The sequence below is a fragment of the Delphinapterus leucas genome, chromosome 11 (genome assembly GCF_059928025.1).
Source record: "Delphinapterus leucas isolate spDelLeu-1000000601 "Yukka" chromosome 11, BTC_Dleu_Yukka2, whole genome shotgun sequence".
NCBI classification, from domain to species: domain Eukaryota; kingdom Metazoa; phylum Chordata; class Mammalia; order Artiodactyla; family Monodontidae; genus Delphinapterus; species Delphinapterus leucas.
Window position 1 is genome coordinate 85,937,658 of NC_143139.1, and position 27,994 is coordinate 85,965,651.

Sequence of the window (27,994 nt, forward strand, 5' to 3'; positions counted from 1 at the left end):
CTCTTTTATTATAGTCCACAGTTGGCAGGTTGGTTCTCTGTCATGAACCAATGGACTTGAGAGGCAGGCTAGCCTAGCGGTCCAGAGCTAAATGTTGCGTTCAAATCCTAATTCTACTCTGCACACTTTATGTGAACTTGGGCAAGTCATTTAACCTCTTGTGATTTGGTTTTCTCAGGGGTAAAATGAGACTATGGCTAGTACCTAATTCACAGGTGGTTGTGATAATTAAATGAGTTAATGTTGTAAAGTATCCAGAACAGGTGCCTGATGAGCAGCCAGCCGAACCCATAGTTTCGGGGCATCATTACAGCAGTTCCTCTGATCTGTAAGACCCTTGGGTGTTTGGTTAAATGTGTGAGAAGTTGCAAGATGCATGTGGTGCATCAAACCAGAGAGTAGATGTCACTAGTAAACTTCGTTGAAAAAAATTAAGTAACTTAATTGACAAACACCTAAAAACATTTTTATATGCAAACAAATGCATATATTATGGAGAAGAATGCAAAACTGACATGACCTTGAAAACATGGAACTTCAACCATTGGATACCTCTTGAAGGTTGATGTGGATGAGCTACTTCAACACCTAAGTCCAGTCGTATTGGGTTATTCTGATGGGAAGAGGTTGAATAATTAGATTAATTCATAGTGGTTAGTTTGTCTTTTGAAACCAAGGGTCTTCATGGGTTGGGTTTGCTTCCCATGGTTTCCCAGCACTAATGACTCTTCCTAGTAATGAAATGCAAATTATTTTTATAGGCAGCCAATATCAATTTTTTTTCAGATCAATAAAGAGATGTTATACTTGAAATGATTTCTTTTTTTAACTGAAGTATAGTTGATTTACAATATTGTGTTAGTTTCAGGTGTATGGCAAAGTGATTCAGTTATACATGTATATATCTATATTCTTTTTAAAAATTCTTTTCCATTATAGCTTATTACAAGATATTGAATATAGTTCCCTGTGCTATACAGTAAATCCTTGTTGTTTATCTATTTTATATATGGTAGTGTGCATCTGTTAATTCCATACTCCCAATTTATTCCTTCCCCTACTTCCCCTTTGGTAACCATAAGTTTGTTTTCTATGAGATGACTTCTAATGAGTGCCCTATAATTAGCTGGCATTTAAAATAGTCAGACAGTTTGAGCCCTGGTCCAGGAAGATCCCACATGCTGTGGAGCAACTAAGTCCTGTGTGCCACAACTACTGAGCCTGCGCTCTAGAGCCCGGGAGCCACAACTACTGCAGCCCGCGTGCCTAGAGCCCGTGCTCTGCAACAAGAAAAGCCACCGCAATGAGAAGCCCACGCACTGCAACGAAGAGTGGCCCCCACTCGCCGCAACTAGAGAAACCCCACGCACAGCAACGAAGACCCAACACAGCCAAAAATAAAGAAAGAAAGAAAGAAAGAAAGAAAGATTCCCATCAACTGTTAATAAATAAATAAATAAAACAGTCAGCCAGGTATTCAGAGTCATCCATGGTCTTCTACTTTGTGGAGTCAGCAAGAGAGATGGGGCAACCAGGAAAAACTCAGATTTTCAGAATCTTCAGAAATCATTAAAACTTTTTTTTTTTTAACATCTTTATTGGAGTATAATTGCTTTACAATGGTGTGTTAGTTCCTGCTTTATAACAAAGTGAATCAGTTATACATATACATATGTTCCCATATCTCTTCCCTCTTGCGTCTCCCTCCCTCCCACCCTCCCTATCCCACCCCTCCAGGCGGTCACAAAGCACCGAGCTGATCTCCCTGTGCTATGCGGCTGCTTCCCACTAGCTATCTACCTTACGTTTGGTAGTGTATATATGTCCATGCCTCTCTCTCGCTTTGTCACAGCTTACCCTTCCCCCTCCCCATATCCTCAAGTCCATTCTCTAGTAGGTCTGTGTCTTTATTCCTGTCTTACCCCTAGGTTCTTCATGACATTTTATTTCTTAAATTCCATATATATGTGTTAGCATATGGTATTTGTCTTTCGCTTTCTGACTTACTTCACTCTGTATGACAGACTCTAGGTCTATCCACCTCATTACAAATAGCTCAATTTCATTTCTTTTTATGGCTGAGTAATATTCCATTGTATATATGTGCCACATCTTCTTTATCCATTCATCTGATGATGGACACTTAGGTTGTTTCCATCTCCGGCTATTGTAAATAGAGCTGCAATGAACATTTTGGTACATGACTCTTTTTGAATTATGGTTTTCTCAGGGTATATGCCCAGTAGTGGGATTGCTGGGTCATATGGTAGTTCTATTTGTAGTTTTTTAAGGACACTCCATACTGTTCTCCACAGTGGCTGTATCAATGTACATTCCCACAAACAGTGCAAGAGGGTTCCCTTTTCTCCACACCCTCTCCAGCATTTATTGTTTCTAGATTTTTTGATGATGGCCATTCTGACTGGTGTGAGAAGATATCTCATTGTAGTTTTGATTAGCATTTCTCTAATGATTAATGAAGTTGAGCATTCTTTCATGTGTTTGTTGGCAGTCTGTATATCTTCTTTGGAGAAATGTCTATTTAGGTCTTCTGCCCATTTTTGGATTGGGTTGTTTGTGTTTTTGTTATTGAGCTGCATGAGCTGCTTATAAATTTTGGAGATTAATCTTTTGTCAGTTGCTTCATTTGCAAATATTTTCTCCCATTCTGAGGGTTGTCTTTTGGTCTTGTTTATGGTTTCCTTTGCTGTGCAAAAGCTTTTAAGTTTCATTAGGTCCCATTTGTTTATTTTTGTTTTGATTTCCATTTCTCTGGGAGGTGGGTCAGAAAGGATCTTGCTGTGATTTATGTCATAGAGTGTTCTGCCTATGTTTTCCTCTAAGAGTTTGATAGTGTCTGGCCTTACATTTAGGTCTTTAATCCATTTTGAGCTTATTTTTGTGTATGGTGTTAGGGAGTGATCTAATCTCATACTTTTACATGTACCTGTCCAGTTTTCCCAGCACCACTTATTGAAGAGGCTGTCCTTTCTCCACTGTACATTCCTGCCTCCTTTATCAAAGATAAGGTGATCATATGTGCGTGGGTTTATCTCTGGGCTTTCTATCCTGTTCCATTGATCTATCTTTCTGTTTTTGTGCCAGTACCATACTGTCTTGATTACTGTAGCTTTGTAGTATAGTCTGAAGTCAGGGAGCCTGATTCCTCCAGCTCCATTTTTCGTTCTCAAGATTGCTTTGGCTATTCGGGGTCTTTTGTGTTTCCATACAGATTGTGAAATTTTTTGTTCTAGTTCTGTGAAAAATACCAGTGGTAGTTTGATAGGGATTGCATTGAATCTGTAGATTGCTTTGGGCAGTAGAGTCATTTTCACAATGTCGATTCTTCCAATCCAAGAACATGGTATATCTCTCCATCTATTTGTATCATCTTTAATTTCTTTCATCAGTGTCATAATTTTCTGCAAACAGGTCTTTTGTCTCTTTAGATAGGTTTATTCCTAGATATACTATTCTTTTTGTTGTAATGGTAAATGGGAGTGTTTTCTTGATTTCACTTTCAGATTTTTCATCATTAGTGTATAGGAATGCCAGAGATTTCTGTGCATTAATTTTGTATCCTGCTACTTTACCAAATTCATTGATTAGCTCTAGTAGTTTTCTGGTAGCATCTTTAGGATTCTCTATGTATAGTATCATGTCATCTGCAAACAGTGACAGCTTTACTTCTTTTCCGATTTGGATTCCTTTTATTTCCTTTTCTTCTCTGATTGCTGTGGCTAAAACTTCCAAAACTATGTTGAATAAGAGTGGTGAGAGTGGGCAACCTTGTCTTCTTCCTTATCTTAGTGGAAATGCTTTCAGTTTTTCACCATTGAGGACGATGTTGGCTGTGGGTTTGTCATATATGGCCTTTATTATGTTGAGGAAAGTTCCCTCTATGCCTACTTTCTGCAGGGTTTTTATCATAAATGGGTGTTGAATTTTGTCAAAAGCTTTCTCTGCATCTATTGAGATGATCATATGGTTTTTCTCCTTCAATTTGTTAATATGATTTATCACATTGATTGTTTTGCGTATATTGAAGAATCCTTGCATTCCTGGAATAAACCCCACTTGATCATGGTGTATGATCCTTTTAATGTGCTGTTGGATTCTGTTTGCTAGTATTTTGTTGAGGAATTTTGCATCTATGTTCATCAGTGATATTGGCCTGTAGTTTTCTTTCTTTGTGACATCCTTGTCTGGTTTTGGTATCAAGGTGATGGTGGCCTCGTAGAATGAGTTTGGGAGTGTTCCTCCCTCTGCTATATTTTGGAAGAGTTTGAGAAGGATAGGTGTTAGTTCTTCTCTAGATGTTTGATAGAATTCGCCTGTGAAGCCATCTGGTCCTGGGCTTTTGTTTGTTGGAAGATTTTTAATCACAGTTTCAATTTCAGTGCTTGTGATTGGTCTGTTCATATTTTCTATTTCTTCCTGATTCAATCTTGGCAGGTTGTGCATTTCTAAGAATTTGTCCATTTCTTCCAGGTTGTCCATTTTATTGGCATAGAGTTGCTTGTAGTAATCTCTCATGATCTTTTGTATTTCTGCAGTGTCAGTTGTTACTTCTTTTCCATTTCTAATTGTACTGATTTGAGTCTTCTCCCTGTTTTTCTTGATGAGTCTGGCTAATGGTTTATCAATTTTGTTTATCTTCTCAAAGAACCAGCTTTTAGTTTTATTGATCTTTGCTATCGTTTCCTTCATTTCTTTTTCATTTATTTCTGATCTGATTTTTATGATTTCTTTCCTTCTGCTAACTTTGGGGTGTTTTTGTTCTTCTTTCTCTAATTGCTTTAGGTGCAAGGTTAGGTTGTTTATTCGAGGTGTTTCCTGTTTCTTAAGGTAGGATTGTATTGCTATAAACTTCCCTCTTAGAACTGCTTTTGCTGCATCCCATAGATTTTGGGTCGTCGTGTCTCCATTGTCATTTGTTTCTAGGAATTTTTTTATTTCCTCTTTGATTTCTTCAGTGATCACTTCGTTTTTAAGTAGTGTATTGTTTAGCCTCCATGTGTTTGTATTTTTTACAGATCTTTTCCTGTAATTGATATCTAATCTCCTAGTGTTGTGGTTGGAAAAGATACTTGATACGATTTCAGTATTCTGAAGTTTACCAAGGCTTGACTTGTGACCCAAGATATGATCTATCCTGGAGAATGTTCCATGAGCACTTGAGAAAAATGTGTATTTTGTTGTTTTTGGATGGAATGTCCTATAAATATCAATTAAGTCCATCTTGTTTAATGTATCATTTGAAGCTTGTGTTTCCTTATTTATTTTCATTTTGGATGATCTGTCCATTGGTGAAAGTGGGGTGTTAAAGTCCCCTACTATGATTGTGTTACTGTCGATTTCCCCTTTTATGGCTGTTAGTATTTGCCTTATGTATTGAGGTGCTCCTATGTTGGGTGCATAAATATTTACAATTGTTATATCTTCTTCTTGGATCGATCCCTTGATCATTATGTAGTGTCCTTCTTTGTCTCTTCTAATAGTCTTTATTTTAAAGTCTATTTTGTCTGATAGGAGAATGATACTCCAGCTTTCTTTTGGTTTCCATTTGCATGAAATATCTCTTTCCACCCCTTACTTTCAGTCTGTATGTGTCTCTAGGTCTGAAGTGGGTCTCTTGTAGACAGCAAATATATGGGTCTTGTTTTGTATCCATTCAGCCAATCTGTGTCTTTTGGTGGGAGCATTTAGTCCATTTACATTTAAGGTAATTATCGATATGTATGTTCCTATTCCCATTTTCTTAATTGTTTTGGGTTTGTTGTTGTAGGTCTTTTCCTTCTCTTGTGTTTCTTGCCTAGAGAAGTTCCTTTAGCAGTTGTACAGCTGGTTTGGTTGTGCTGAACTCTCTCAGCTTTTGCTTGTCTGTAAAGGTTTTAATTTCTCCATCGAATCTGAATGAGATCCTTGCTGGGTAGAGTAATCTTGGTTGCAGGTTTTTCTCCTTTATCACTTTAAATATGTACTGCCAGTCCCTTCTGGCTTGCAGTTTCTCTGAAAGATCAGCTGTTAACCTTATGGGGATTCCCTTGTGTGTTATTTGTTGTCTTTCCCTTGCTGCTTTTGATGTTTTCTTTGTATTTAATTTTTGACAGTTTGATTAATATGTGTCTTGGTGTATTTCTCCTTGGATTTATCCTGTATGGGACTCTCTGTGCTTCCTGGACTTGGTTAACTATTTCCTTTCCCATATTAGGGAAGTTTTCAACTATAATCTCTTCAAATATTTTGTCAGTCCCTTTCTTTTTCTCTTCTTCTTCTGGAACCCCTATAATTCGAATGTTGGTGCATTTAGTGTTGTCCCAGAGGTCTCTGAGACTGTCTTCAGTTCTTTTCATTCTTTTTTCTTTATTCTGCTCTGCAGTAGTTATTTCCACTATTTTATCTTCCAGCTCACTTATCCGTTCTTCTGCCTCAGTTATTCTGCTATTGATCCCATCTAGAGTATTTTTCATTTCATTTATTGTGTTGTTCATCATTGTTTGTTTCATCTTTAGTTCTTCTAGGTCCTTGTTAAATGTTTCTTGCCTTTTGTCCATTCTATTTCCAAGGTTTTGGATCATCTTTACTATCATTATTTTGAACTCTTTTTCAGGTAGACTGCCTATTTCCTCTTCATTCGTTAGGTCTGGTGGATTTTTAACTTGCTCCTTCATCTGCTATGTGTTTTTCTGTCTTTTCATTTTGCTTATCTTACTGTGTTTGGGGTCTCCTTTTTGCAGGCTGCAGGTTCGTAGTTCCCGTTGTTTTTGGTGTCTGTCCCCAGTGGCTAAGGTTGGTTCAGTGGGTTGTGTAGGCTTCCTGGTGGAGGGGACTAGTGCCTGTGTTCTGGTGGATGAGGCTGGATCTTGTCTTTCTGGTGGGCAGGTCCATGTCTGGTGGTGTGTTTTGGGGTGTCTGTGGACTTATTATGATTTTAGGCAGCCTCTCTGCTAATGTGTGGGGTTGTGTTCCTGTCTTGCTAGTTGTTTGGCATAGGATGTCCAGCACTGTAGCTTGCTGGTTGTTGAGTGAAGCTGGGTGCTGGTGTTGAGATGGAGATCTCTGGGAGATTTTCGCCATTTGATATTATGTGGAGCTGGGAGGTCTCTTGTGGACCAGTGTCCTGAAGTTGGCTCTCCCACCTCAGAGGCACAGCACTGACTCCTGACTGCAGCACCAAGAGCCTTTCATCCACACGGCTCAGAATAAAAGGCAGAAAAAGTAGAAAGAAAGAATTAGTAGAAGTAGAAAGAAAGAAAGGAGGGAGGAAGGAAGGAAGGAAGGAGGGAAGGAAGGAAAAAAAGAAAAGATAAAGTAAAATAAAGTAAGATAAAATATAATAAAGTTATTAAAATAAAAAAATAATTATTAAGAAAAAAAACAAAAAACCCCGGATGGATAGAACCCTAGGACAAATGGTGGAAGCAAAGCTATACAGACAAAATCTCACACAGAAGCATACACATACACACTCACAAAAAGAGGAAAAGGGGAAAAAATCATAAATCTTGCTCTCAAAGTCCACCTCCTCAATTTGGGATGACTCGTTGTCTATTCATGTATTCCACAGACGCAGGGTACATCAAATTGATTGTGGAGCTTTAATCCGCTTCTTCTGAGGCTGCTGGGAGAGAATTCCCTTTCTCTTTGTTCTCACAGCTCCCAGGGGCTCAGCTTTGGATTTGGCCCTACCTCTGCGTGTAGGTCGCCGGAGGGCGTCTGTTCTTCGCTCAGAGAGGACGGGGTTAAAGGAGCCGCTGATTCAGGGGCTCCGGCTCACTCAGGCCGGGGGAGGGGGGGGGAGGGAGGGGTACGGAGTGCAGGGCGGGCCTGCGGCGGCAGAGGCCGGCGTGACGTTGCACCAGCCTGAGGCGCGCCGTGCGTTCTTCCGGGGGGTTGTCCCTGGATCCCGGGACCCTGGCAGTGGCGGGCTGCACAGGCTCCCCGGAAGAGGGGTGTGGAGAGTGACCTGTGCTCGCACACAGGCCCCTTGGTGGCGGCAGCAACAGCCTTAGCGTCTCCTGCCCGTCTCTGGGGCCCGCGCTTTTAGCCGCGGCTCTCGCCTGTCTCTGGAGCTCCTTCAAGCAGCGCTCTTAATCCCCTCCCCTCGCGCACTAGGAAACAAAGAGGGAAGAAAAAGTCTCTTGCCTCTTCGGCAGGTCCAGACTTTTCCCCGGACTCCCTCCCGGCTAGCCGTGGTGCACTAACCCCTTCAGGCTGTGTTCACGAAGCCAACCCTAGTCCTCTCCCGGCGCTGCGACCGAAGCCCGAGCCCCAGCTCGCAGCCCCGCCCGCCCCGGCGGGTGAGCAGACAAGCCTCTCGAGCTGGTGAGTGCCGGTCGGCCCTGATCCTCTGTGCGGGAATCTCTCCCCGCTTTGCCCCCCGCACCCCTGTTGCTGTGCTCTCCTCCGCGGCTTCGAAGCTTTTCCCCTCCGCCACCCGCAGTCTCCGCCCGCGAAGGGGCTTCTAGTGTGTGGAGACTTTCCTCCTTCACAGCTCCCTCCCACTGGTGCAGGTCCCGTCCCTATCCTTTTGTCTCTGTTTATTCTTTTTTCTTTTGCCCTACCCAGGTACGTGGGGGGGGGGGTTTCTTGCCTTTTGGGAGGTCTGAGGTCTTCTGCCAGCATTCAGTAGGTGTGCTATAGGAGTTGTTCCACGTGTAGATGTATTTCTGGTGTATCTGTGGGGAGGAAGGTGGTCTCCGCGTCTTACTCTTCCGCCGTCTTCCCGGAAGCTCTATTCTGCTTTTTTCAATGTCTATTTTCCATTTAAATCACATGTCCCTGTGATGAAGGATCTAGTCTTTAGAGTAGTGTGTGGGCACTCAGGTTTGCAGGTATGGTCTGCTGGCTTGAGCACCCTGCACGATCTCTCCTATCCCATTTTACTCTAGTTTATGATTCACTTCACCCTCATTTTCTTTTCGGCAGCAGATATTCTTGATTTAGAGAGTGTTGGCTAACTCTATAGAAATGCTCATTTCGCACCAATGGAATATCATGTTGCCTGACATTCACTTCTGTAGCACTTCTAATCCTCTCCAGCTCTGGGATACGTAATTATATACACCCCTTCTCAGCTCGGGCTGCTGCAGCCCCACTGCTGGGTTGCTTGTCTGTTTCCTCCTCACCTTCCAATGACCCCTAAAAGCATTGTTACCTGGGAGGTAGATTTCTCCAGGCAGAGGTGAATACACTAGATGTAATCACAGGCTTATCTATAGGAGCCAGTGAGTGTCTGGTGAGTTACTGGTGGGGCTAGACTTCTCTGCAAGTTGCTACAACCTCACTGTGGGGTGAAGTAATGGCTGGGAGCAGAGAGACAAGGAACACACCTGGGTGTGCATGCATTGCACCTGTGCCATCCAAGATGATAGCCGCTAGCCTCAGCCACATGTGGTGATTTACATTAAAATTAATTTAAAATAATTAAAATTTCTGTTCCTTAGCCATACTAACCGTCTTTCAAATTCTCAATAGCTCCTTGGGACTACTGGCTTCCATTTCGGACAGCACAGATACAGAACAGTTCCATCACTCTAGAAAATTCTGTTGAAAAGCAACAGGAGTGGGCATGCTGGGACCTCAGCCAAGGCTCCCGAGGGGGAAAGCAGAGCCCTGCCCCCTTGGCTGATATGAGGCAGGCTGGGGAAAACTGGCTGGGTTTCAGAGGTAGGCCCTGGACCTGGCAGTACATAGCATCCCAGGAATGTCCAAATTCAAGTGTAGCTGCCTTAATGCTATGTGGGGAGGGTGGTCTAATCTTCTCGGCCAAGCACGATCTTGAGAGACTCAGGCAGATGGGAGCCCCAGGAATCAAGCCTGCACTGAGCATTTTACATAGATTACCTCATCCAACCTTAGCGGGAGATAATACTACCTTCATCTAATAGATTAGGATTCTCTGAGCCTCAGAGAAGGGACCCCACATGTAAGTACTTCTGTGCTGCTCCAATGGCGGGCAGAGGGACCTGAGTTCTGGGGTGCAGCAGTCTGAGCTCTTGGCAGGAAGCTGGCTAGAATCAAGCAGGGTGGCTCAGACTGGGGTTGGGGTCAGCTCCCTGGCTCTCAAAGAGGACTGGAATGTAAGGCAGAGAAGAGGAGGCAGGGCAAGGTGGGCCTGGGACAGTGGGACAGACATAACTTTGGGGATGATGCTGACGCCTTGGGGTGCATACAGATGCTGTAGTGATGCATCCTGGAAATCTGAGAATGGGACTTGAAGGGTAGGACTATTATGCAGTGATGACAGGAACATAAACTCTGTAGGGTCACACAGCCCTTCTCTAAATTCCACTTCTGCCATTTATTCCGTTGCAGCAGCTGAGGTCACCTCTCTGAGTGTTGGTTTCCTCATCTGTAGAATGAATATGATATGATGGCATTTATTATTATCATCATTATCTTTGTAGCCTCAGATCTGAATACCATGTTTAACATAAGCCCTCAATACAGGCTGAATGGAATTGAATCCAGTTGTGAGGGCTGGAGAATGTAAGGGTTGACACAAGTGTCCATCTGGATGAAAAGGAAGAGACCTACCTACCCAGGTGTATACCAGGTTGATAATTACTGTAAATTACAGATCATTTACCTCTGGCCCACCCACCGAAAGTTCCAGTTTTCTGTCCCTCTTAAGGGATTATCTTTTGCAAGGGTTTTAGGGAAAGAAGATGGGGTGGAAACAGGGATAGGTCATCTCTTAACTGCTCCGGGGTCACAGTCACCCTGTGTTCTTCTGAGGATCCCAGTTGTGCTGGTTCCTGTCTGAGCAACAGGACACAATGTCCTCACTAGGATGCTGCTGTGTTCTTGCAATGGCAGCAGAAAGGTAAAAATGGGCAGCCCATGCATCCTGTCCCTGCCCTCTCTTTATTTTGCAGAGCCTGAACATTCAAGTTTCTATCTGAGCATCAGACTTTAGTGCAGGATTGAGTATAAGTAAGAAGGAGACATTCAAAAAATATGTGCTAATTATTAATATTCCCATTTTAGGGAAGAGCCCCCAGGGAGTTCGAATGCTTCACATGCTGTTGGTCTCTCGTGGGCATCCCCACCTCCTCACATCAGTCCTTTGTCCCAGGTGGAGGCATCTTTGTGAGTACATTCTTCCTCTGTTGTGTGCTCTGTGTCCAACTTTCAGAATAAACCTCTTTATACCCACAGGATGGATCCCTCCTCTCCAGGCGGGTCATTTCCTAAGTCTGACTTGTTGAGATAAATTGCCCCGGAGTGTTGCTACGGTGGTCAGTTCACAGTTGCTCTTTGCTGCAGTGTTTTTCGTACAGTCTGGGGAGGAGAGGCCTGTGGTTGGGTTGGCTGAGTCTTGATCATCACAGTGAAGTTTGTGGTGGTCCTGGGCGCCCAAGTGAGCTGTTGCTGGAAGTCTCCACACAAGTGTGAGCTGTAGCCTGGACTCTTTCCTTCTTCTAATTGTCTAGCTAGGAATTGTTGAATTGTCTAGGCAGACCTCCCCGCCTCCAAACAGCACATACACATCCAAACACACACACATCCCCCCCCCACTCCCAAGGACCAGTGTGAATTCTCAATAAGAGTAGAGTCAAAACTCATATGATTATAAAGCATCTCTCTTGTGATGGCGCTCCTGCCTACCTCTCTCAACTTGCTTTCAAATCATGCCCCGTCCAGCCTGATGGGGATACAAAGTGTGACTACCCCTGAGCTTCACAAGGACCCAGGAAACTTTGGAATTACCATTAACAAGGGCCCAGTTATATTCTTAGGGGCCATTTCTGCCCCTCTCTTTCTGGAAAAGGAAACTGAAGGGTTCATTCCTCCACTGACATAATTGTGTCCACTCACCTTTATTTATCAGGTCTATGCGGATCTGATCTTAAGGAATCCTAGTGCTTTTTAGAAACTGAGGTGTTTTGAGTTCATGTTCAGCCATTATTAACTTGACATAATTCCCCCAATTTATTAAAACTGTCACTTATGTAGCCTTAAGTTTGCCCAACAAAATAGTTCATCTGAGTCTCAAACACAGCCACCAGCACCAACAGTACTTTCCCATATATTATTATCTTATATGATCTTTACAACAGTCCTGGGCAGTAGGCAGACCATGTACTTTTATTCCCTTTTTAAAATTAAGAAACTGATGTTCAGAGAAATGGATTCTTTGGGTCTCTCAGCTAGTAAATGATGATTTAATTATAAATAACTGATCAAACACTTTTGTGACCGCGCTAAGAAGCATTCCGTATTTAACCTAGAGCAAAGACCTCCCATTTCTTAATAAAGCTAACAGATATTATTTTGCAAACGAGCTGTGGGAAGTTTTTAAAATGTGAGAAGTATTGTGTTGGAATTTGGTTTTTACTTTCTGCTTGGTGAGACCCCCCGCTATTGAAGCTGGAAGTTGGAGAGAGAGAGTTCAGCTGGCTGATCTGTGAGCTATTGAAGTTTTCGCTTAAAAAAGAAATTTGATCTCTGTCTAAGTGGCACTAATGTGTGGGCTGAAAGCTGCTACTGTAAATTCAGTAAGGGATTCATTAATGCCGTAAGCCTCCTGGAGCGCCATGGATGGGTGACCTCTGAATTAAAAGCATAACCAGGAAAGATAAGGCTTCATGCATGATCTACAGGACTCTGTTTCTGGTGATCTTCAAGATATCTTAAGTCAAGAGTACTTAGGGCCAGGAAGGCAGAAGTTGGGTGGGGAGGGGGAGACCACCCAAAGATTAAATGATGCCACACAATAGATTCATGGCTTTTTGAAATTCTTTGGCAAATCTCTTTTTTCCCCACGCTATCCTCTTTGCTGGGAATAGTTTTTACACTATTCTTTTTTGCTGAGAAAAACAGGCTGTTTTTGAAAAAAACTATGATGCAGTCAGTAAGGCTCATGAATTGCTGATGGGAAGATGGGGCTGGAAAATCCAGTAGTTCCCTCTTATCTGTGGGGAGGATGCATTCTAAGACCCCCAGTGGATGCCTGAAACTGCAGCTGGTGCCGAACCCTGTATATACTATGCTTTTTCCTAGCATACATACCTATGATAAAGTTTAATTTATAAATTAGGCACAGTGAGAGATTAACAGCAATAACTAGTAACAGAACAACTGGAACAATGCACTGTAATAAAAGTTATGTGAAGGTGGTTTCTCTCTCTCTTAAAATATTTTATCGCTCTCTACTCACTCTTCTTGTGATGATGTAAGGTGATACAGTGCCTACGTGATGAGATGAGGTGAGGTGAGTGACGTAGGCACTGTGACGTAGCATTAGGCTACTATCCTAGAGGCTACTAAGCGACCAATGGGTGGGTGGTATAAATAGCATAAATCTGCTGGACAAAAGGGTGATTCACGTCCTGGGTGGGACAGAGTGAGATGGCACGAGAATTCATCAGGATGGCACCCAATTTAAAATTTATGAATTATTTATTTCTGGAATTTTCCATTTGATATTTTCAGACTGCAGTTGACTGTGGGTTCCTGGAACTGTGGAAAGCAAAACCACAGATAAGGGAGACTATGGTACCAGTCAGAATCCTGCTGGGAAACCCAGTTTTTGGAGTATCAGACAGCTTTGTAAGATTCTGACTTTGACATGGGGTATGGGGTTGGGATATAGAGGGGCAATGACTGAGACTAGCCTTCTGGGAGCTTTCTTTTATGATACCAAAGCTATCCTGACCACAGAGCATAACTGTTTTTATTGCCAATCAATACTCTGGGTTTGGATTTCAAATCGACTATTTGAAAAATTATGGTTTTTTTCCCCCCTAAACTATCGTAGTCTGCTTAGGCTGCCATGACAAACACCACAGTTTGGGTGTCTTAAGCAATACGTATTTATTTTCTCACAGTTCTGGAGGCTGGAATCCAAGATCAAGGTGCCGGCAGGGCTGGTGTCCAGAGAGACATATCTTCCTGGCTGGTAGATGGTGGTCGTTTTTTTTTTTTGTTGTTGTTGTTCTTGTTTTTGTGGTACGCGGGCCTCTCACTGTTGTGGCCTCTCCTGTTGTGGAGCACAGGCACCAGACGCGCAGGCTTAGCGGCCATGGCTCACGGGCCCAGCTGCTCCGCGGCATGTGGGATCTTCCCGGACCAGGGCACGAACCCGCGTCCCCTGCATCGGCAGGTGGACTCTCAACAACTGTGCCACCAGGGAAGCCCGACGGTGGTCTTTTTATATCCTCACATGACCCCTTCTCTGTGCAAGTGGAAATAGAGAGCTATCTCTGGGGTTTCTTCCTCTTCTTCTAAAGACAACAATCCTGTTGGATTAGGGCCCCACCCTTATGACCTCATTTAACATTAATTATATCCCTAAAGATCCTATCTCCAAATAGGATCACATTGGGGGTTAAGACTTCAACATATGAATTTTGTGGGGGGACACCATTCAGTCCATAATAACTACAAAAGTATATACTTATTGTAAAGCATTAAACAATATTGAACTATAATAAGAAAATGTAAACTGTCCTCTCCCACTTCTGCCTGTCCAGCCAGGTGACCAGCTGGTGTGTATCTCTCCATGTCTTTTCTTTCCTCATACAAACACATGGCACATTGTGTTTTTGTTTTTACAGCAGTGAGGTTATATTGTGTACATTACTCTGCAACATGCTTTCCAATTGACTCACATTAAATTGGTTTTTTAAAATCCTGTTAAAATTTCCCATTAGTGTCAATGATTATAGAGCAAGTATTCCAAACTGGGGTTTGTGGACACCTAAAAGTCTGTGGGTAGAATTCATGAAGTCCATGAACTTGATTGGGAAAAAAATTACATCTTGATTATCACTCACTTTTCACTGAAACGTAGTACATCTTTTAATTAGGAGATAGACAACCAACCAGAGTCATATTTGCAAGAACCGCAGATATTTCCATATTACATTACAGTTTCGCAGATATCTCAAAACATCCTACATGCTTTATGTTACAATAATGATCAGATCTGTTACTGGAACATGTTATTTAAAGTGTTAACAAAGATGCACTTATACTATTATATTGAAAATTATTTTTTACAAATTTTTTTGATAATACTTCAATGTAGTTGGTTTCCTTAATTGTCCTATGTTCTTTCCCTCCTCCCAAGCATTTAAAAACAGGATTTTGAGAATGGACCCAGGGACCTCACTAGTCTGTCAAAGGGATCTGTGACACAAAAAAGGTTAAGAACCCCTGCTATAGAGGCATGACTTAAGCTGAGGATGTAATATTTTGCTTGGAAGCCAAAAAAGATGTGGAATGTGGAGCAATATGATTTTTGATACCCAACCAATTGGGAGGTTTATAAAGGATAAGAACATCACAGACACAAGCAATGATTGGACCTGTATATGCAGCAGGACATGGTGATCTGTGTCCACTCATTCTTTGACTTTTATATAAACAATGATGACAATTCCAACTCCCATTAGTGAGTATCTACCGTTAAAATTTTCCAAAAAGGTAAAATCTTGACTCTTATGCAGATGTAAAATAAATTCACGACAAAGATTTTATTTAGCTCCTAAATTAAATGAGAATAACAGAAAAGATGGGCGCACGCAGACTCTCTACCCTTATAATTAGATCAGACGTTGAAAACCAAAGCCACAGGTCACTGTCTATAGGAATAGGGCTCTGTGCTGTTCCTCTCTCTTCATTAGCATAACCTGATTCTTCCAGGAGTCTGCTGCCCAAGCAAATAGTTGGATTGTTCATCACAATAACTTCCTTAAAAAGCCATCCTAAAATTCCTTGAACCCCTCACCTTTAAATCTTCACCTTGCTGCTTCTACCAATCCTGGACTATTGTTTCGTGATCTTTACCCTATCCTAACTGAGAATTTGAAAGACCTGCCTTGAATCAAATGTTCAAATCTCAATAAGTCTGACCTCACCTTTCCTTCTCTGAGACACTGCCAAAGCTTTGAGAGGTGGCACTCTCTTAATGCAGTAAGCAATAAACAGCTTTGACATATCAAGAGGTTGTGTTGGTGATATTTGGGGAGCCAGCTTTTGACAGATTTGGAGGTCCCACTGAGATCCAGTCAGGACCAAGCTCTCACTGCCGTGGCCAATGTCCTGGAATGGGAAACAGAATGCCCTCTGAGGCCCTCTAAGCCTTCTGTTTGGGGACTTTCTGCTTGTGATGACAGGGCAGGTAAATAGACCTTGCATTGATTAGAACTTTGACCTCTTTCACTGTGCTCCTAGATGCTGAGTTTATTTCCTTTCCTAAAATTAAGAAACCCTCCTTAAGTGTCCAAATTTGAAAAACAATGTATATATCCTTGGTGGAAATTTGTTTCTGTCTCTGTCTTTGTCACTTTTGTTGTCCATCAATAAGAAGAAATTTATAAGGAAGAGGAGAGGTGTAGACCCTGAAATAAGCCCTTTCCTCAAGATGGCCCTGAAGACTGAGAAGATCAGTTCAAAAAAGGAGAAAACTTCAAACTTCCAATGGTCTTCATTTCTTAATTGGCATAAAGAAAGTTCAGATTCCAAAGTGACTTTCTTAATGAATTTCTTGGCCAAAGCAAAAGAAAAAAAGTCTCTCTTATAATCCTCCTAAATCACAGTTTGAAACTAATAAAAGCCTTTGTCCTACCATTCTTTCCCGGTTCTATACTCTGCCATTTCCTTCTAGCCCTATGGCTCCCTCTGATTTACTCTTCTCCCCTTGCCTGCCAGAATCCTCTTAAGCTCAGTTGTCTCTTAAAATTAAACCTCCCTTAGAACAGACAAACCTCCTTTCTGTGGATTCCAAGCCCTGGTCTCACCCTGAGCTGGGAGCCCAGACAGGGTGTGGAGAAATTTGCAGAAGAACTGAGAATAATTTTATGAATGTGTAATGCAGGACTGACTCACTGGTCTGTATCAATGAGTGTTAGTGGGAACCTCAGATGCTAAGAAATGGATGAAGAAAGCAGGATTGGAAGCTCTCAAGGATGATATAAAGGACCCCAAATTTCATAGGAAATCAGAGGAGAGGGGTTTAGAAAAGCTGTAAATGTTGGGTAAGGTCTTTTGGAGTCTATCCTCAAAGTTTTCCCTGTGAAAGTAGATTAGAGCCTAATCCAGTCTAAAGTAAACAAAGGATGGGGACTTGGGAGGCTTCAGGGATAGGTTCTTTATAACATTAGATAGCATTCAGGAGAAGATCAAGAGGCAGATGCAACCCCAGCTCTTCCCTCACTTTTTATAACTGGTTTTAGGCCAGAAATTGTGTATTTAACATGTAAGCAGAGACAAGAATAGGAAATAACCCCATTACCAGAACTCTGACACCTGCTGACATAATTTTCATTTGTAAAGGTGTTCCCCTTTCCTATACCAGGAAGAGGAAAGTGACTCTTGTCTGTATAACAAATACATAACCACATATTTCCTAGTAAACTTCCCACACTTTATCACCCCTTGGAGCTCCTCAACCCCCTTTCCTTTGTCTTGTCACTTCTCCATAATTTATCACCCTTTGTTAAAATGGTATATAAGCTCCCAAGTCTAACAGCTTCTGTGATGGCCTTCATGCATGTAAAAGTTAATATATTAACATCAAATAAAATGTGTATGCTTTTTCTCTTTTTAATCTGTCTTTTTTCAGTTTAATTAGCAGGCCCCAGATACTAACCCTAAGAGGGTAGAGGAAAAATATTTTTTTCTCCTACGTCATACACTTCCTCATCCAACAGGATTATGAAATTGGGCACGTGGTCGTTCAGAACAGAGCTGCCTTAAATATAATATTGGCCTCTCTAGGAGGAATGTGCTCTGTTTGAGGGGAAGAATGTCATACTTAGATCCCTGCAGACTTCTCTTGGATCTTTAATATTACTAAAATAAGATCTGGGAAATAAACAAAGAAATCAGAAAATTAGGTAATTCTGTTAAAGACCCCATATCTGGTTCTGTAGATGTTTCAGACTGGGGGATAGAATCTGTTCTTAGTTTAATCTGGGTGTCCTGGGCTCCTGGCCAAGAAGTGAATAACGAACTCTGATCATCGTTCTTCCCTTAGTATTTGTCTGTGTGGCCATGTTCACATGCATCATCTCCAGAGTTGTAAATGCTGTTGCTCAGCTGTTATTGCAGCAAATGACCTCGCAAAGTGCAGCAGAAAGAACTGGAAAATCTAACACTTATCGAGTTTGAAACAACCACCACAGAAAACTTGGATGGAACTATTGATGGAATTTTGACATGCAATTATGACACTTCAAACAGCAGCAGCAAAGACCTGGATTAATTACAGCCCAGTTATTCATGGTCTATCTTTCAGCTCCTGGTGCAAAATGACATCAAGAGAGGCTGGGAACCGAACTGCTTATCCTCACACTTAATAAGGGCACTGAGAGCCAACTGGCACCTCACTCTGCACATTCGCTATTCTGTGCTCTTCCGAGCCTTCATTAGCACGATCTTCCAGGAGACTGCTGCCCAAGCAAATGGATTTTTCATCCTGAAGATTCCTTGAATCCTTTGCTTTGAGGTCCTCCAACCCTGAACTATAGAACCATGATCCTTACTCACTCCTAATAAATGCCCTGTTTTGAAAACCCACCTGACATCAAACTTCCAATTCTTAATACCGTCTGACTTTCCCTCTCTTCCTCAGACCCACTGCCACAGTTTTGCAAGGTGGCATTCTCCCTTGCCTCGGCGAGCAATAAGCTCAGCTTTGTCTTATCAAGGGGTTGTGTTAGTGACCTTTGTGGAGACAGCTTCTGATGGGTGTCACAGTCACTTTCAAGGAGACGTCAAAATGCAGAGACTTCGACAGATGAGAAATAAATGAATTTGCAAATGACTGCAAAACTGCCTTTTTTAAAGGGAGGGGACAGGTTATCCCTCCAGCAGACAATTTATTTGCATGTCTGTAGACAAAAATTACTTGCATTACTCTCGGTTATCTACAATTTACAGAGCCATAAAGATTCTCAGAGGCAGATTCCTCCATAGAATCAAAATCAGATGCCCCAAAATATGTGCTCTAGACAATGCATAGTTTTCTACTGAAGCACAAATTCTTCCCTGAACTACTAGGTGCTGGGTATCTGGGACGGTTCTCGGGCATTTCCCAGACAGCGCCTTTAATCTTCAGCGCACCCTACAGAATGAATACTATAATTTCCTTCTTTCAAGTGAGGAAACTGAGGCTCAGTGAGGTTTTTCAGAAGCCACAAGAGTGCTCAGATAACATGGGCAACATATATTCGGTTAGCAAAAATGTCATATAGCGGGCTTCCCTGGTGGCGCAGTGGTTGAGAGTCCGCCTGCTGATGCAGGGGACACGGGTTCGTGCCCCGGCCCGGGAAGATCCCACATGCCGCGGGGCGGCTGGGCCCGTGAGCCATGGCCGCTGGGCCTGCGCGTCCGGAGCCTGTGCTCCGCAACGGGAGAGGCCACAACAGTGAGAGGCCCGCGTACCGCAAAAAAAAAAAATAAAAAAAGTCATATAGCGAGAGGAAAAATTGCACAAACCTTTGAATGGTGGAAAGGGATTAATGAGTATTATAAGAAATGCTGGGCGTTCCCCAGTTCTTTGAGTGCTTTAATTTTTTAGGGGTCTGCACCTTTCATTGTCTTTGATCTGTTTCATAACTTTGTAAGTTGAAAAAAACCCGTAGTTATGTAAATGATTCTTGTCCACATTCAATGCAAATGAATGTCTGGTGGAGGAAGCCAGTCTTGCATGTCTTAACAAATGCACTTCAGCTTTTCTGAAATGCAGTCAGCACTTCTGATTGCCTACATGTGTCTGCTGTTTGACGTCTCCTTTGAACCAATTTAACACCTTAGGTTCCGTCATTACTTGATGAATACAATAGAATCTTTGATGCGTGTTTATCTTTGCATGAGAGTCGTGATTTCTATCTTTTCAAAAAATATCTTTTAACAGTTGGAAAAGAGTTTAGTCTTTCATTAGCTGGCTTTGGGGGCACTTAATGTTTCAGGCCCTAGAGAAGGTTAGCAGCTCATCTAAGGCTTGCCCTGCTCTGAAATTATTAGATTTTATGACTACATACCTGAATTCCCAGAGTTGCAGTGTAAGCCTTCTATTGTTTTCTTTCCAGAGCTATCTGATGGCGCAGGCCGTCTGTTAACTACAGTCTGCGCAATTAGGCCTGTAGCTAATGTCTTCCTGACTAAAACGCCAGCACAAATATCTCCCAGCAGCAAGTGATTGAGAATAAATAGGGGCCAATGAATGGGGATTCACTGGGTGTTATCATGGAAACAGGGGTGACTGTACGGCTAATAAATGTGACTTCTCTCCCAAGATGTCTGAATTTCAGATACAATTAACTTTAACCGTTTGAGTCCTTGGAAGTTTCACAGATACCACGATGACTCTCTGACCCATCTAGATCCTCACATGTCACCCTAGGGGTCTTTGAATACTTGGAACCCTTGCTTTGGTGTATTGAGCCTTGTGTCATTAATTACTCAGTATAATGTATCACAGTTGGAATTCTCACATTCAAAGCATCAAAAAATACAGATGTATTCAGAGCTTTAGTCATGGCCCTCTTTGCTGCAAGTGATGGGAAACACAACTCAAGATAGTTTGGACAAAAAAGAAAAAGACTTTGTTGGGTGACATGGCAACTGCCCTTAGGCAAGGTGAGTTCAGGTATAGCTAGATCTAGCAGCTTCAAAAATGTCATCAGAACCTGGTCTTCCTTTTCCTCTTGGTTCTTCTTCCTCTGGGTTCACTTCATTGTCAGAATCCTTCCTCTCTGATGGCATCAGGACACTCCTGGCTTTCAACCTCCTTTCCCCAAGACCAGCAGAAAAGGGTTCAGCTCTCATCAACTCTTTTCTGGTTGCTCAAACCAAAGTCTCAGGATCAGCTCTAATTGGTCTGATTACCATGGATTGGCTCACAGGCCCATCTCTGATCATCATGCCAGTCAGGAGGGTGTGATATTTTGATTAGTAAGGTCTATGTCACAGTCCAAGCTTATAGCCAGGGGTGGACATCCAGTCCATGTCCGACCCAAATCACAAAGAGTGAGAGTGGGGTGAGAGATTTCCTGATTTCCCCAGAGGAAATAAAAACCACAGTCCCTGCTATCAGGGAGAGCATGACATTATTGCCATTTTATTGGCAGAGTCTTTGGTTGTTAGACAATCTGATGAGACTAGAAACCAGCACTGAGCCGCAATAGGGCATCACTCCTCTGGGTGGTCAGCCAGCCAGCTGGTGGCAAGTTGGTTACATTGGACTTCTTCCGTCACGGAAGGGGCTGCATTTGTCCATACTGGAATAGACACTCCGTATACAAACTTTTCTTCCCTGTACATAATGCTTCTGCCAAAACTACCATCTGTGGACTCGCAGAATGCCTTATCCACCATCTTCGTATCACACAGCATTGCTTTGGAGCAAGAAACTCATTTCACAGCAAAAGAAGTGGGGCCCGTGCTCGTGGAATTCACTGGTCTTACCATGTTCCCCACCATCCTGAAGCAGCTGGCCTGATTGAACGGTGGAATGGTCTTTTGAAGACTCAGTTACAGCACCAGCTAGGTGGCAGAAACTTGCAGCATTGGGGTAAGGTTCTCCAGAAGCCAGTGTGTGCTGTGAATCAGTGTCCCATATATGTTTCTGTGATAGCCAGGATTCACAGATTTGGGAATCAGGGGGCAAAAATTGGAGTGGCACCTCTCACTGTTACCCTTAGTGACCCGCTTGCAAAATTTAGCTTCCTGTTCTTGTGACTTTATGCCCTGCTGGCCTAGAGGTCACAGTTCCAGAGGGAGGAATGCTTCCACCAGGAGACACAACAATGATTCATTGAACTGGAAGTTAAGACAGCTGCCAGGATGCTTCAGGCTCCTCATGCCTCTTTAATCAGGCAAGGAAGGGAGTTACTTTGCTGGCTGGGGTGATGGATCCTCATGACCAAGGGGCTATTGGTTTGCTACTGCACAGTGGAGGGGAGGAAGGGTATATCTGGAATACAGGGGATTCCTGAAGGTGTCTCTTAGTATTACCATGCCCTGTGACTAAGGTCAATGGAAAACTACAGCAACCCGATCCAGGTAGGACTTCTAACGACTCAAACTCTTTAGGAATGAAGTTTTGGGGTGAAGAACCACGACCAGCCGAGGTGTTTGCAGAGGGCAAAGGGAATACAGAATGGATAGTAGAAGAAGGTGGTTATAAATGCCAGCTAAGACCACATGACCAGTTACAGAAACAAGAACTGTGATTGTCATGAGTATTTCCTCCTTATTTTGTTATGAATACATTTGTGTCTATATACATATATTAAGTAAATATTTTTGTTTTCTTTCCTTTTGTATTCCCTTATCATGTCGCATAAGATGTATTGACTTTATACCATGGTATTTAAGTATTGTTAACTTTACATCTTACTCTGTAAGTTATAGGAGATCAAGGAGAGAAGTAGACATCACTCGAGGATGTATCTTCTCTTTTGGGGAAGGGGTTAGTGCATTTTCAGTTGTTAGGTGGAATTATGACCTTGTTAATGTCTTTATTTGGAGATGAAGTATGGTTTAAGGAGATGCACATAGGTGTCAAGTTGACAAGGGTTGGATTTGTGATGGTTAATTTTATGTGTCAACTTGACTGGGCTAAGGGATGCCCAGCTAGCTGGTAGAACATTATTTCTGGATGTGTCTGTGAGGGTGTTTCTGGAAGAGATTGGCATTTGATTCAGTAGACTCAGTAAAGAGATCTGTCCTTACCCATGTGGGTGGGCATCATGCAACCTGTTAGGGCCCTGAATGGAACAAAACAGTGAAGAAAGGGCAAACTCTGTCTCTCTCTTCTCGAGCTGGGATGTCCATCTTCTCCTGTCCTTGGACATCGGAGGTCCTGGTTCTCAGGCCTTCAGACTCTGGCACTTATACCAGCAGCCCCCCAGTTCTCAGGGCTCTGGGTTTGGACTAAATTATACCATCAGCTTTCCTCATTCTCTAGCTTGCAGGTAGCAGACTGTGTGACTTCCCGACCTCCAAAACTGAGCCAACTCCTATGATACACGTCCTCTTCTCTCTCTGTCTCTCTCTATCCTGTTGCTTCTGTTTTTCTGGAGAACGCTGACTAATACAGGTGGATAAAACGTGGAATTAAATCAGGGACACGTTGAGTTTAGGTTCCTCCGAGATGTAAAGTTGGCAGTTACAGGTGTTAGTCTGGAACTCAGAGAGAGGCCAGAGAGCTTAGGTACACGTTTGGGTGCTGTGTTAATTTTTGAGGGCTGCCGTAACAAATTACCACGAACTTGGCAGCTTAAACAACAGAAGTTTATTCTCTCTCAGTTCTGGAGGCCGGAAGTCCAAAATCAAGGTGTCAGCAGAGGTGGTTCCCTCTGGAGGCTCCAAGGGAGAATCCATGCCTCTCTTCCAGCTTCTGGTGGCTATTTGCAATTCTTGGCTTGGGGCTGCATAACTCCAATGTCTGTTTTCACGTGGCCTTTCCTTCTGTGTGTCACTGTATCTTCTTTTCTCTTTAAGATCACTCACCATTGGATTTAGGGTCCAACTGAAATCTAGGATGATCTTATCTGGAGACCCTTAACTTGATTACAGCTGCAAAGAGCCTATTTCCAAATAAGGTCCCATTCACAAGTACCGGCTAGGACTCGAACATGTCTTTTTGGGACCACTGTTCAGTCTTCTACAGGTGCTGTCAATTTAGAGGTGCCATCCAAACCCTGGAGCATGGATGCAGTTACCTCAAGAAAACACAGAGGAAAAGACAAGAAGGCCCAGAGCACAGTCTTAAGGAACTCCATCATGCAATGTTTGGGTAGAAGTGGATGAGCCTACAAAGTAGAATAAGAAGAAGAGGCCAGAGCGTGGTGGAAGGAACTCTAGGAATTGGAAGTCAGGGGAAGAGTGCATTTCTTGATGGAGGGAGAGAGCAGTGCTTACAAATGATCACCAAAGCAGTAACATTGCTGAAAGGAATATTCGTTATTGGCCTTTAATGTTACTGATCTAGGGCTAATGTTATAAATTTATCTTAGTTTTTCTCAATTGAACTTTAACCAGAACTCCAAGTAAAATGTTAACTTTAGAGAAAGTTCACTCAGACAAATACATATATGTTGACCTAGAAATTTTCTGGGCCCTTTCCTTTCCTTTTTGGTGGAGACAATCTCAAAAGCTTATCACCTGTATCTTTCCAACTAAGATTTAATATTTATGGAGTAACAGTTTATCCTTCATCTTTGCAGTGAACTAAAATACAGTCCTGGATCTTGACTTGCATCTGCATTTTAGAAACAACCCCCTTCTTTTGATGCCTTTGTGGCAGAATGATGTTACCATGAGGGAGATAAATTTAAAAGTATATAGAAAAGGCCACAATGATCTACCAATATCAGTGGACTCAGAAAAAGATTTAACAGTGTGTTTCTTTTACGATAGCAGGCGAGGCAAAAGGCTTTAGCAAAATATACCCTGTTGTATTTACCAGATGAAATTTCTGGTTGCCTAGTGGATTGAAAACTGTTCCTAGCTTTGCGAGAGTCTCTTTCTCTTTACAGGTATGTTGGTACTTTCTGCCTTTCCCTGAAGTGTCTTCCTGGTTGTGGAGGGACCTGATGAGGGTGAGGTACATTCTGGTTGGAGCATTGATGGGGACTGGGGTATAGATGGCATGAATGAGGGACAAAATCTGTCTGACAGTGTTTGTATGGGGACTGAAAAGGACAAAGTTGGGAGGGTTGGGTCAGATTATGGAGAACCTTGAGTATCAAGGTCAGGACCCCCTAGTGGAATCAGTGGAATCCGTCCCAGAACAAAAACTGCTTTCTCCACTTCTGTGGCTGTGATTTATACTTGGTTTTCAGTGCAAGTGCGGCAATCCAGGATGTAGTTATTTGTGTTCTCCGTGGGCTAATTTGGGAGGGTCTCTGGATTGAGGTCAGATTTTCATAAATCAACCTGGAATTCCTTGGCTAGGACATGGGCAGAGTAGCTCAGGTAAAGGGCGGCTAGATCAGAGATCTCCTGTTGTTGCAGGCACTGTGGAGTCCACACCCAGCATCCATGGACGTTGCACCATACAGTAGGACCTGGATCAAATGGGTCACAAGGGTGGAGTCCACTGGAGCCTGATCAGTAGTGACCAGAGGGGTCATGCTCATCCTCTGTGTAGTTTTGTTTCCCCCCTTCTTTCATCTCTGGGAAGCTCTGGAGAGATGTGTTCCTTCTGTTTTTATTAAGTTTTTCTGGTTTGGGGAGTGAAAGAGAAGGGGAACAGGGAGGGAGTTACGGAGGAGATGGCCTCCAAGGCTGGGATTTATAAGAGCATCCTTCCAGTGGATGATGTCTGCATGAGATGGACGGATGGTTTCAATTCCACTCTGGCAAGGCGGGCCGGTCCACGTTGCCAGCACATCGCTCTCTTTCAGGTCTCACACTGATTCAAGAGTTTGTAGACAACTTTGTACTTTGGGTCTCTGCCAGCTGTCCTGAAGGAACAACTCCCCTTGGCTTCACATCTTCTCTCTCACCCCCACTACTCCCAACCAAAGTTAGAGGATAGTAATTGTTTTGTTGTCTTAGCAAATAACTGCTCCTAAGGAAACCTAAGAAGGACCTAAGCCAGTGTAGTCTTTTCACATCTTTGTGACTTTCTTCCTTTTGATCGCAGAAGCATGGCACCCTTAGATTGGTACCACTCTGGAGATTGTCCAGGGCAAGAGGGTCACTGCACACACAGACGTCTGGCCGGGAGGAATGGATTTTTCGTTTTTGTCATGTTTTTAAACTGCTCACCCGGTTTAGATTTTTCATACTTAATGTGCCACCACGTTTCCTGATATATCAGTGAAAGAGAAAAACACCCATATCTCTATTTCATCCCTCTTATTCTCCAGAATGCTTTTCATTTATTAAAAAGTTGAGATCCAACTTACCTGTCTGCGGATCATCCAGACCATTGGCCTCTCCTCTGTCTTCTCCCTGCTCTTTCTTATACAAAGATGGTTCACCGTGCTTCAGCCCCATCTGGGGTGGAAAGGAAGGAAAAGTGGTAGCGGCTCTGTCCCTACGTCAACATTCTCGAGCAGCTGCCGGGATCTGTGTAGAATGCGGTTCTGATCATAGAACCTGTGAGCTTAAAACAAAGGTTGGCAACTTTTTATGTGAAGGGTCAAATAGTAAATATTTTAGGCTTTGCAGGCTCTGTGATGTCTGTTACAACCGCTCAGCTCTGCCATCGTAGTGTGAAAGGAGCCACAGAAACTATGTAAATGAACGGCTGTGGCTAATGTTACAATAAAAATGTATTTACCAAAACAGGTGGGGAGCCAGATATGGCTCAGGGCTGTAGTTTGCTAACCCGTAACTTAAAACACTTTATTGTTTTTGCCTGTGCCTTTAGATTGAACCCCAAACTCCCACCCAGGGTGTCGGGCCAGCATGCTTTGGCCCTACCACTTCTAGTACCTTCCTCCCTCACACATGGTATTCCAGCCATGCTGGTTTTGCTTCTGTTCCTCAAACTTGCCTTGCTCTCTCCACCCTCGGGGAATTCAGACAAGTTGTTCCTTCTGCTGTAAGCCATTTTCCAGTCCCCTCTTCTCCTGCACACATTTACATCCAGCTTATCCCCAGGATCTCCCTTTAATCTTCTCTTCCTCAAGCAAGTCTCCCTTAATCCCTGTATAAATGAGGACTCTGGAGAGCCAATGACAGAAATTAAACTTGATTAAACTGAGGCATTAAAAACAAAGGATTTCTTTGGCTGAAATAAATAAACTCTGGATCAGGCTAAGAGGAACTGAGCTTGGGGATGAATAAAATCAGGGCTGCGATCAGTGACGTAGTTGATACAGAAGGTACTCATCTCGCGGTAGAAAGAGATGTCTCCTAAATCTAGTGGCCTCAACTGACTACAACGTAGCTGAGAAACTAGAAGCAGCAAGGGCCTTGGAGCATCAAAAAGGATGTCAAGAAAACAAACAAAAACAGCCTTTCATTGTGCTCGTTGGAGAGCTCCCCAGACCCTAAATCAGAGCCCACTGATTTGCAGTTTAGTCACATCATAACAAGTTTATTTATTAACTTTCCCAGCCTATCACAGATTAGAAACAGCTTTTTAAAAAAGTATTTTATCAGGGTGAGGAGGAACTGCCAGAAGCCAACTAGGAGTGGCAGTTAAGTGACAAGGAAGGTAGAGAGGGAAACTTTCAGGATGCAAAGGAGGCTGGGACCACTTGGTGATTGAGAAGGTACTTACATCCTTTAGTAGGTACCGAGGGCATCAGTGCTTTCTAATAATATCTAATAACAAAATGTATATAATGCTTATTACATGCTAGGACCTGTTCTAAGCACTCTGTGGGAATTATTTAATCTTGAAATAACCCTTGCAATGCTGCCGTCATCGCTAGTTTATAGACTATATTAGTTTTCTGTTACCATGTAGCCAAAACCTAGTGGTTTCAGGCAACCAACATTTTTCTCCCAGTTTTTTTGGATCAAGCATCCAGGTGTAGATTAGCTGTTCCTTGGGCGCAGGGTCTCTGATAAGTTTGCAATCAAGGGGTCAGACAGGGCTGCAGTGATCTCAAGGTTAGGCTTGGGGAGGACTCACTTCCGAGCTAAGTCGCCCGGCTGTTGGCCGGATTCAGTTCCTGCAGGTGCTGAACTCAGGGCCTCGGTTCCTTGCTGGCTGTTGACTGACTGGAATTCCCTGCCACATGGATCTTTCCACAAGTCAGCTCCCAACACGGCAACTTGCTTCATCAAAGAGAGCAAGTGAGGAGCCTTAGAAAGAGACTGTGGGCAATATGACGTTGTTACCTAATCTTTGGAATGACTTCCTATCACTCTTGCTGTGTTCTGTTTACTAGATCCAGCCACACCCAAGGTGGGGAGGGATGACACAGCATGTGGAAACCAGGAGATAGGAACCACTGGGAACATACCACTAACTGCCACATAGATGGAGAAACCAAGGTGCCAAAACGTCATGGACCTGACCTAAGGTCACAGTTAATAAACCAGAGAACCTGGAAATTAGACT